The sequence below is a fragment of the Etheostoma spectabile genome, chromosome 4 (genome assembly GCF_008692095.1).
Source record: "Etheostoma spectabile isolate EspeVRDwgs_2016 chromosome 4, UIUC_Espe_1.0, whole genome shotgun sequence".
NCBI classification, from domain to species: domain Eukaryota; kingdom Metazoa; phylum Chordata; class Actinopteri; order Perciformes; family Percidae; genus Etheostoma; species Etheostoma spectabile.
In genome coordinates this window covers 18,665,732-18,675,594 of record NC_045736.1, presented here as the reverse complement: position 1 = coordinate 18,675,594, position 9,863 = coordinate 18,665,732, and positions in this window count along the sequence as shown.

The following is a 9,863-nucleotide window of genomic DNA, read 5'->3' as shown; positions in this document are numbered from 1 at the left end:
TGGAAAGTCTGAATATATGGAAGTGAAAAGTAATCTGAATATATGGAATGAAGTCTGAATATATGGAATGAAAGTCTGAATATATGGAATGAAAGTCTGAATATATGGAATGAAGTCTGAATATATGGAATGAAGTCGAATATATGGAATGAAAGTCTGAATATATGGAATGAAGTCTGAATATATGGAATGAAGTCTGAATATATGGAATGAAAGTCTGAATATATTGAATGGAAGTCTGAATATATGGAATGAAGTCTGAATATATGGAATGAAAGTCTGAATATATGGAATGAAAGTCTGAATATATTGGAATGAAGTCTGAATATATGGAATGAAGTCTGAATATATGGAATGAAAGTCTGAATATATGGAATGAAGTCTGAATATATGGAATGAAAGTCTGAATATATGGAATGAAAGCTGACGTCATTACGGCGCTGGCGCCATTGTGTTGTGGCTGATTAATCAGGATGTAAACAAATGTGGACGCTATGAGGAATCGGCTAGGAATCTAGTGTCAGCTATTTTGAGCAATGAAGAGATTATTAACACTGGCAAATGCATGTACGGGCCAAAATACTGGTAAACCGTATCCAGTGCCCACACCCATTAGCTTCCAGTTGAAGTGTACTTTGCGACATCTCCCAAAGAGACTCATAAATTCCTTCAAGAATGATGCATAATGTTCTTTCGGCAACGTTTTGTTGAACAGGATTGCTTATAAGCACTAAGAATGTCGCAATAATGGAAATATGATCCTCAAGGTGACGCTATCTAATTTCCACAACTGTTTGTGTCGTTGGAGTATGACAGTTGTTGCAAAAAAAAACCCTGCAGTTCAACAAAGTATTGGACTATTTCAGCCGATGCCATTTTGTAAATCAGTGAATTCAGAAAGGTATCCCTTTGGTGACATTTCTGTCAATGTATTCCAACTTCATTCCATATATTCAGACGTTCATTCAATTATTCAGACTTTCATTCCATATATTCAGACTTTCATTCCATATATCAGACTTCATTCCATATATTCAGACTTTCATTCCTATATTCAGACTTTCATTCAATATATTCAGACTTCATTCCATATATTCAGACTTTCATTCCATATATTCAGACTTTCATTCCATATATTCAGACTTTCATTCCATATTCAGACTTTCATTCCATATATTCAGACTTTCATTCAATATATTCAGACTTCATTCCATATATTCAGACTTCATTCCATATATTCAGACTTTCATTCCATATATTCAGACTTCATTCCATATATTCAGACTTCATCCATATATTCAGACGTTCATTCCATATATTCAGACGTTATTCCATATATTCAGACTTTCATTCCATATATTCAGACGTTTCATTCAATATATTCAGACTTTCATTCCATATATTCAGACTTTCATTCAATATATTCAGACTTTCATTCCATATATCAGACTTTCATTCCATATATTCAGACTTTCATTCCAATATTCAGACTTTCATTCCATATATTCAGACTTTATTCATATATTCAGACTTTCATTCAATATATCAGACTTCATTCCATATATTCAGACTTTCATTCAATATTCAGACTTCATTCATATATTTCGACTTTCGATTCCATATATTCAGACTTTCATTCCATATATTCAGACTTCAATTCCATATATTCAGACTTCCATTCCATATATTCAGACTTCATTCAATATATTCAGACTTTCATTCCATATATTCAGATGGATAAACTTCATATATATATTATTTCCTAAACGGCATGCCATAATATGTATATATATATATATATATATATATATGTATATATAGCAGTGACTGTCAGTCAAACGAGGTGGTCTCTTGTCGAACATGTACAGTAGTAACCCAGGGGGCTTCTTTTTCTCTCTCATTCTGTCTTCTGTCTCTCTGTGTGATTCACTGTCTCTCTCGCCCCCTGATCAGCTGTCCCTCTGGGGTGGGGCAGAGGAGAGCCAGTGGACCAAGGCAGACCATGTCTATTTCCATCCCACTCTCACCCCGTCCCTTTCTGATGACACAGGCCGCCCCCTGGTACCATGACTGGCCTTCTCAGTCAGCCCTCATCAACTGGATTGACAGCTGTCAATCAGTTGTCTGGGCTGCATTGTGACAGGGTGAAGCATTGATGGACAGTCGCTATGTTTGTGCATACACTCATCAATAATATGCTTCTTTGATATCAGAGCCGTTCAAAGTAAAATTTATTGTTGATAAAAACAATAATTCTAGGGCTCATTGTTGACTTGTAGGAATTCAGTCTCTTTGAAAATTTGAATAATTCTCATTATCTTCTGATGTGTAGTAGTGTGGTATGTCTTTAATTAGGACTGACTTAGAGAATCCTAGATGAAGGCAATAGCTGTCGGTGGGTCAGCTCAGAAGCTCGACAGGGTAAAGTCCTCCTGTGTTGTGTTATCAAGAAGACAAACATTTCCAGACGTTTGAATGTTTGTAGCCAGTAGCAAAAGAGCAACGCAGCGAGGATTTCTCAGCTCGCCTCTCTTTGTTGTGTGGGAGCAGACACATCCATTGTTAATCTGCGTTATTATTATTTTCCATTGCTACCAAACCACTAATGACATACAGTAGCATTCAGATCAAACCCCTATATTTATGGCAGCCAGGATGGAACTTGAGTCATATTCTGCAACTGTGTGGACAAATTAATGGCTGAACTGTGTGACCCTGTTGTATCAGGAAGGAAGAAATTCCATCAGTATTTCTCTACTAGAGCATCACAGCTTAACATGTAAATTGGATTCAAATGTAGCATTAAAATCACACTCTACACAAACGTTATGTCTATCTAAGAATTACCCCAGTGTAAAATATGCCCTTGACCATGAGGTTAAATGCAGGAAGAAGTATCAATACTGCAATGTTGAAATTCTCCATAACAAGTAAAAACCTTGCATTAATATCTTACAAAGTAAAAGTATAATGACAAAGTGTACTCAAAGTAAGAGCACTTATAATGCTAAATGGCCCCTTTCAGAGTGTTATATTTGGCATAAATAAATTTTAAAAATATAATTAATGATTAATTAACATGCTGCATTTTAATGTCAAGGTGAAGCTAATTTTAACAACATTATATACTGTTGGGTAGTTTAATCCATAACTATTTCTATATTTAAATAACTATATATTTTGTAAACCAATGATATGTTTTTTCTATATAAAATCTTTGTCTGAAAAGGAAAAACTCAGGAGCAGCACAACTTATTTAACTTCTGTGACGACGTTTTGGGAAACCTTGATAAAACACACAGAAGCATTTAATGGACTCTCAATTGAGGAGAGAATAAGGTAGACAGAAGGTGTGATCCGAGTATCCGGCTGAAACGAGTATCTGGTACGGATATAGCCCTTTCACCGAGTACAAGTATTATCCGAGTAATATGAGTCAATATCCGTGCTCGGATTGAATAAATCCTCAACTGGCCGCACAGCGTTTTGTGATAATCACAAGCGCCCCCCCCCCCCCCCCCGCCCCCCCCCCCCCTAACACCCAAACACCGCTCGGATCAATCACACACACACACACAGAACATGAAGAGATTCTCTCTCTCTCCTCTCTCTCTCCTCTCTCTCTCTCTCATCGCGCTTTCGCGCTCATCGCCTCGCTCCGTCAGTCAATCGGTCTGCGGATCTGTTCTGTTAACGTTTAGGGTTTCTTCAGCTTCAGGTTGGTTTTTAACTTCGGTTTGTAGTACTTACATAGTAACCAGTAGATTTCTGGTGAACGTGGGTCTCAGACGTGCTGCTTGGTTTAAATGCAACCCCCGTTGCGTCTCTGCCATCGGAGATTTTTTTTTTTTTTACTGTCAGCTGCCCCCCCCCGAATTTTTGATCATCTCATATCAATTGCATGCTTAAATAACATACCGGTTAAAGCCCCGCACATTTCAAGAGAACCCGACCCACTTCCGGCTTAAATCTGACCACTTCCTGTTTAGGCCCCGCCCAGTCCGAGTACGGATACGGATACAGATAATTCATGTGGTAAACAGATACAGATACAGATACAGGTTATGCTGTACTCGCTCATCCCTAGTAGACAGTATGTTCAACCACGATATGTTATTGTGCAACGTCGTCCCCCACTCTCTGAAGTTTTTGTCTTCCTGAAGGAGTATTTAAACTCAGGCTGAAGGCATTAAGTTTAGTAACATTCAATGTGAACAAAGATATTGCGGGCGCTGTAAACACATATTTAATCCAAAAGTTTTAGCACAGATAGGATTTGTTATGTGTTTACTTCCTTCATGACCTTGGCAGGATGAGTGGCACTGTGTTATCATTCAGCTGTTATCTGTGGAGATGCAGAGTTGAACTACTTCTCTGCCTGGAAAGGTCATGAGGTTATGTTGGACACTGGCCTGCATAAGATCTGACAACGATAACTGGGACATTAATGTTGTTAAAAGTACAACATTTCCCCCCGAATTGTAGTGAAGTAGAAGATTATAGTCTTAAAATGGAAACACTGCTTTAAAGTAGGCTAACCCAGAACTATAATACTTAAGTATAGATTTGATTAAATGTACTTTGTTGAATCCCCCTACTTTAAAATGCCCTGTTTTGGCTTTTTGCCTAAATCTTTAATTTAAAAAAACTTTCACAATTGTCAACATTGTTGTTTCCATGAGCTTTAAATGGTAGCTACTTGTATATACATGACATCTGACATTGTTACATAGAATTTATAGTATATAGTGTCCATGCACTAGCAGAGAACTGTAAAATAATGTATCAAAAATGTTCTTTTTAACGATCTCTTAGAGTGTAAGGATGACAAGATACGGTACTGTTTGTATCACAAGTATGACTGTATACATTGATAACAACGCTTGTGGATCCCCTACTATTTAACATGCCCTGTTTGGTTTGCCTAAATCTTAATTTAAAAAACTTGAACACATTGTCAACATGTGATTACCCATGAGCTAAAAACATACTGTTATACTGGACCACTGCCATGTATAGGGAATTTAATGGTAATAGTGCATGCACTAGCAGAACTGTACATAATTATCACAAGTTTCGTTTTAACGTCTCTTAGTGTAGTGCACAAAACGTACGTTACAAATGCGCATACATTCTACAACACAAGCTTCACCTCAGCTATTGTCTGTTTTGAAAAAAGATGTTCAAACTTGAGCCAACTCAACCCAGCAGAAAAAACATACGTTCATCTGGAACCACCCAGGGGTGAAACATGAAAGGGATATTGCTGACTGCAAACATTACTTATTTGCAGGTACCATCACTGTGCATATATGAATCAAATAAATATCAAAAACACTTGATATTGGTTAAAAGTGTTCATATATTATGTCAGTCCTATCTGTTTCCCTATCCAAAGACAGAGCTGTTTGCTGAATCACTGCTGCGTTACATTAATACATTACTGTGTGACAATCATATATTTGAAGCATACAAGCTGTGATTATAGACTGCAATTAATCTCAAGCCTTTGGAATTCATTATGTCTCCTTATTGCCCTGGATTCATTGTCGGCGGTTGTTATTGCGTGTGCATGTAAGACATACTGTGCGTACCAGTCTGCATAAAATAACTAATGATAGTATTTCAGCACTTTTGTTGTTGGGGGTGGGGTGCTGTGTGTAGCCCATGCTGATGCACAGGCTGGCTCTGCTTTGATCAATGGCGTCTGGCACTGGGAAGGGGGGCAGCTCGAGTTGAGTTGGGAGGTAAGGGGGGGGTCTGAACCTCCCACTGGTGCTGATGAAGACGAATGAGCTAACAAGACATGACGGAATTGCTTTTGCAAAGAGGGGGGCTGAATGGTGTATTGTGATATTGTATTGAGGGCAGCTAAAGGGGCAGGTTGATTTATTGTTCCAGAAGCATATAGCCACCGTTTTACCTTCCCTCCCTTCCTACTTATTCACAGGGACCCTTCGGCCTTTAATTACAGCCCCCAGCCTCCTCCATTCTCTCATCCATGTCCTTATTAGAATAGTCATACCACACATCATACATCCACACTGGCAGAGGACAACAGTATATATTAGACAAAGCCTGAGGGGAGGAGGAGGATTGGTGCCCAAAATGTCACAGATATGTTGATTTTGCATTCCATTACCACCTTATAGTCAGGAAAACAAGGAAGAAATACAGAAATTGGGGGAGAGTTATGAAGCCAGGGAATTGAAGGTCAAAGGAAGAACTAGTAAAAAGGATAAAACAGTGAATGGATGAAATCGAGAAGAGGAGTAAAATGGGCCGATTAAGACATGTAATAATGGGAAAGAGAAATAGGGGGATGACAAATGGAGAAATAGAGCAGTCCCCAGAGAGGAGGAGGGGTAAAGACATGTTAAATGGTGTGGGAGGTCTGTGAATAAGGTTGAGCACTGTGGTCCAACCTGATGAATTCAAAAAAGGCCTTTGGAAGAGAGAGAAAAAGCAGAACAATAAGAAAATGCAGATTTGAAATAAGAAAAAGGGAAAAGTTGGAATGAGAAAAAGCTGGACGAGCAGAACTGATTGGCTTGCTGGCCAATTATAGATTAGTCTGTTTGTTTTAAAATGAATACGAATAATCTAATTAAATAACACAAGACTCCCCAGCACCAATACATGGACACATTAGTGATTCTCTGCAGGGAAAAGGCAAGAGAGGGGGAGAGGTAAGGCTGGAGGGGGGGGTGGATGGGGTCACCCCACACAATTTATCACTACTTTGCCATTCACTCTCTGAAATATCAGCCTATTAAAACATTCATTGAGATGATTAAACTGCAATAAAATCTAACAAAATTTGCACTGACACTTTCAGTGCATGATTTATTAGGCCAAGACTTTCCATGTGCTTCTCACACAGACGGAAAAGATCAGATGCTGCTGCCACCTGTTGGCCAAAACTTGGTTTCATGGTAATACAAGACCATTTCCAGTGGTATTGTTTTTTTTAATGTTTCAGTGTTTGCTTATATAAATATTTCTGTTAAAATATACTATAGATTTAACTAACAACTAACTAAGCTATTATTTATTATCACTCTGACAATCCTTTTTGGGATTTATGCATTAATCATTTGGTCTATAAAGCCCACGCTGACATGTTCAAACTGCTGGTTTGAAGATATTCACTTTACTGTCATGGACAGCAAATATTCATAATTGAGAAACTGGAGCCAGTGTTGAATAGGCAGCATATTTCTAAATGTCACAACAGTTTCTTTATTCAAATTTCAATTACATGTACCCATTTGAAAACCATTTTCAATCACTGAGAAATGTGTTTCTATAATACAAGTCAGCCTCTGACAATCCCAATCTCTTTCACGCAGCATGATTTAATTACTTACTGTATCTTTCACATAATTGGGGATGTTGAGGGGTCAGATTGTAACAATATCCAGTCCTCATTTCACTGCATTAGCTGAGGTTGAAGTGTTTTGTGTTGAACTCGTGTTGTATTGATCCATAGTTTATTACGGGCTGTGTTAATACTGTCCGGGAAGACAGCCGGGGGGATTACCTGGAAATCGTAATATTGATCGGGGTTTGCCTCAATAGAGGGCTACATGTCGCTCAACCCACCAGGGGCACACAGTATTGGAAAGATGCTGCACAAACAAGCACCAGCAGTGTTTATGATAAGCTAGGTGTGTGTGCTCTTATACTTCTCTCTTTGGTGGGACAAATTAGAATGTTAGACCTGAGGACACTTTCTCACTTTTTCAAAGGGAAATCTTAGGGTTAAGACTAAAATTAGGTTACAATAATAACATTACAGTGCGACCCAGATCTGCATGAAAAAGCTGTTAACTGCTGTTCAGCACTTTTTGTGTGTGTGTGTGTTCACTTTGTAAGGCTGCCTTTGCTTCCCTATTGTAATCCCAACCTGCTCTGGTGTGAGAGTCACTGCGCGTGTAGCGGGCACATTGTTGCATAGCTCGCTGTCTGCTGAGCGGCTGAAATAGCAGTCAGCATTGATTTAAATAACACTGACCCTATATTACATAAACCTTACATACCTGACATTCAGTAATGGAGTAGGTTTTAATTTAACTTTATTAGACTTTTCTCTCTCTATTGAAGGAAATCATGGACTTTAACAGGACGTCTTAACATGTATTGCAGTGTATATGGGAATAATACATACACACCCAGTGTATATTTAGCATGATTTATACATGCATTTGTAATATATATATATGCAACACCCTCCTTATTATAGTTTAATATTTCACATTAGTGTGTTTGCTACATCCCCCAGCAATACTGCCTTATGATAATTACAGACACCAGTTGGATTGTATCTGATTACCCGCCATGCTTTAGCTATGAAGGTCATTAGTCCACAATAAAGTAATGATGTAAAGCTATTAATACAGATCAGATACAGAATGGTTTCTGAAGAACAGAGAAGTGCTGTGAGTATGTGGTACCCGGGCGACCTGTCAGCCAAGTGGCTCCTCTCTGTCACACTGGTGGTTTGTCTGCTTTTCTGGCTCAGAAGGAAAGGTCAAGGTATGAATACTGTGTGGATATTTATGTTTTTGTGATGGGTCATTTTAGTCTGTGCATTTATATTTGAATTTATATTTGAATTTTATTGTTATAGACGCCTATAGTCCACAAATTGCTTTTGCCTGAGCATTGTTGTGGAGACTTGTACCATTTTTGGGGGGGTAAATTGACATTTACATTTACCAGGTCATAAATACACAAGTATGATGTATCTTGACATGTTTAGTTGTAGGGATGACTGTGCAGTTTTACAGTGTTGGTGGTAAAAAAGGGGAGGAGTTTCTGTGTGTTTTAGACAGCAGCACTGTGTCTATTTAAAGTCAACTCCAGTAAACTGCCTGCAACAGACTCCCACTCTCACTGTTGTCACATTGATTCTTTTTTTCAGCTTTAATCACATTATACAGGCTAACTGTCAATTACTGACCACATTGTGCATTTCCTAGTGTTTATATTGAGCTTAAGATGCTTCTCCTATAAAATTCGTTTCTGTATTTGGCTAAGAGAAGTAATTATGACTGCATTGTTGGTACTTAAATTAAATCAGCTTTCTTGGCAGTGATTGAACAAATTCTTTAATGGTCACAAAACCCTCCACAACCACACAAACAAGCCTATACCCAAATGGAGGTGTAGTACTGCGCTTCATCTAATTGCTTATCTGATTCATAATTCCAGACAGGAATAGCAGACTAACGCAATATAATGTGTCTGTGGACGAGGATTCAATTAAAAGTAACCGACAGTTGTGTCATGTGGGTTGAACTTTGCTCCATATAAAAATTACCTACACTAAGAAATTACAAACCAATACAAAATGTGAAGTAAATTAAAGGCTCTGTGAGTGGGAGCCATCCATTTGTAATACCCAGAGGTCTTGTTTGTGTGCAACCAATTTCATCTTCTAGCGAGAAATACAACATCAATCTTTATTGAAGTAGACGTGACTTGCTGAATTCAGAGGAGACATTTGTTTATTTGTTTCATTAAGGGAAGATGTGCAAAACATGTGTGTTTTTTTTCCTATCAGCTGCAGCTCATAGCAAAAGTCTTGATAAGGCTAGTGGGAGTAAACTAACCGGCCATGTACAGATAAAGGATGTTACATGTGACAAATGCTTGAAATGAGAGAAAATGCTGAAGAATAATGCTTGAGCAGGCAGTCTTTTGTAGTCTATCATGTGAGTGAGTTGCTGCCCTGTACTCTAGAGTGCCTTATGGGGAGGTTTTGTAAAACAACATCAACTGATTAATCAACTTTTGAGCACAGGCTCACCACAGTATAGTTGAGTCTGGATCACATTCTGGATAAGTGTTATGGTTCT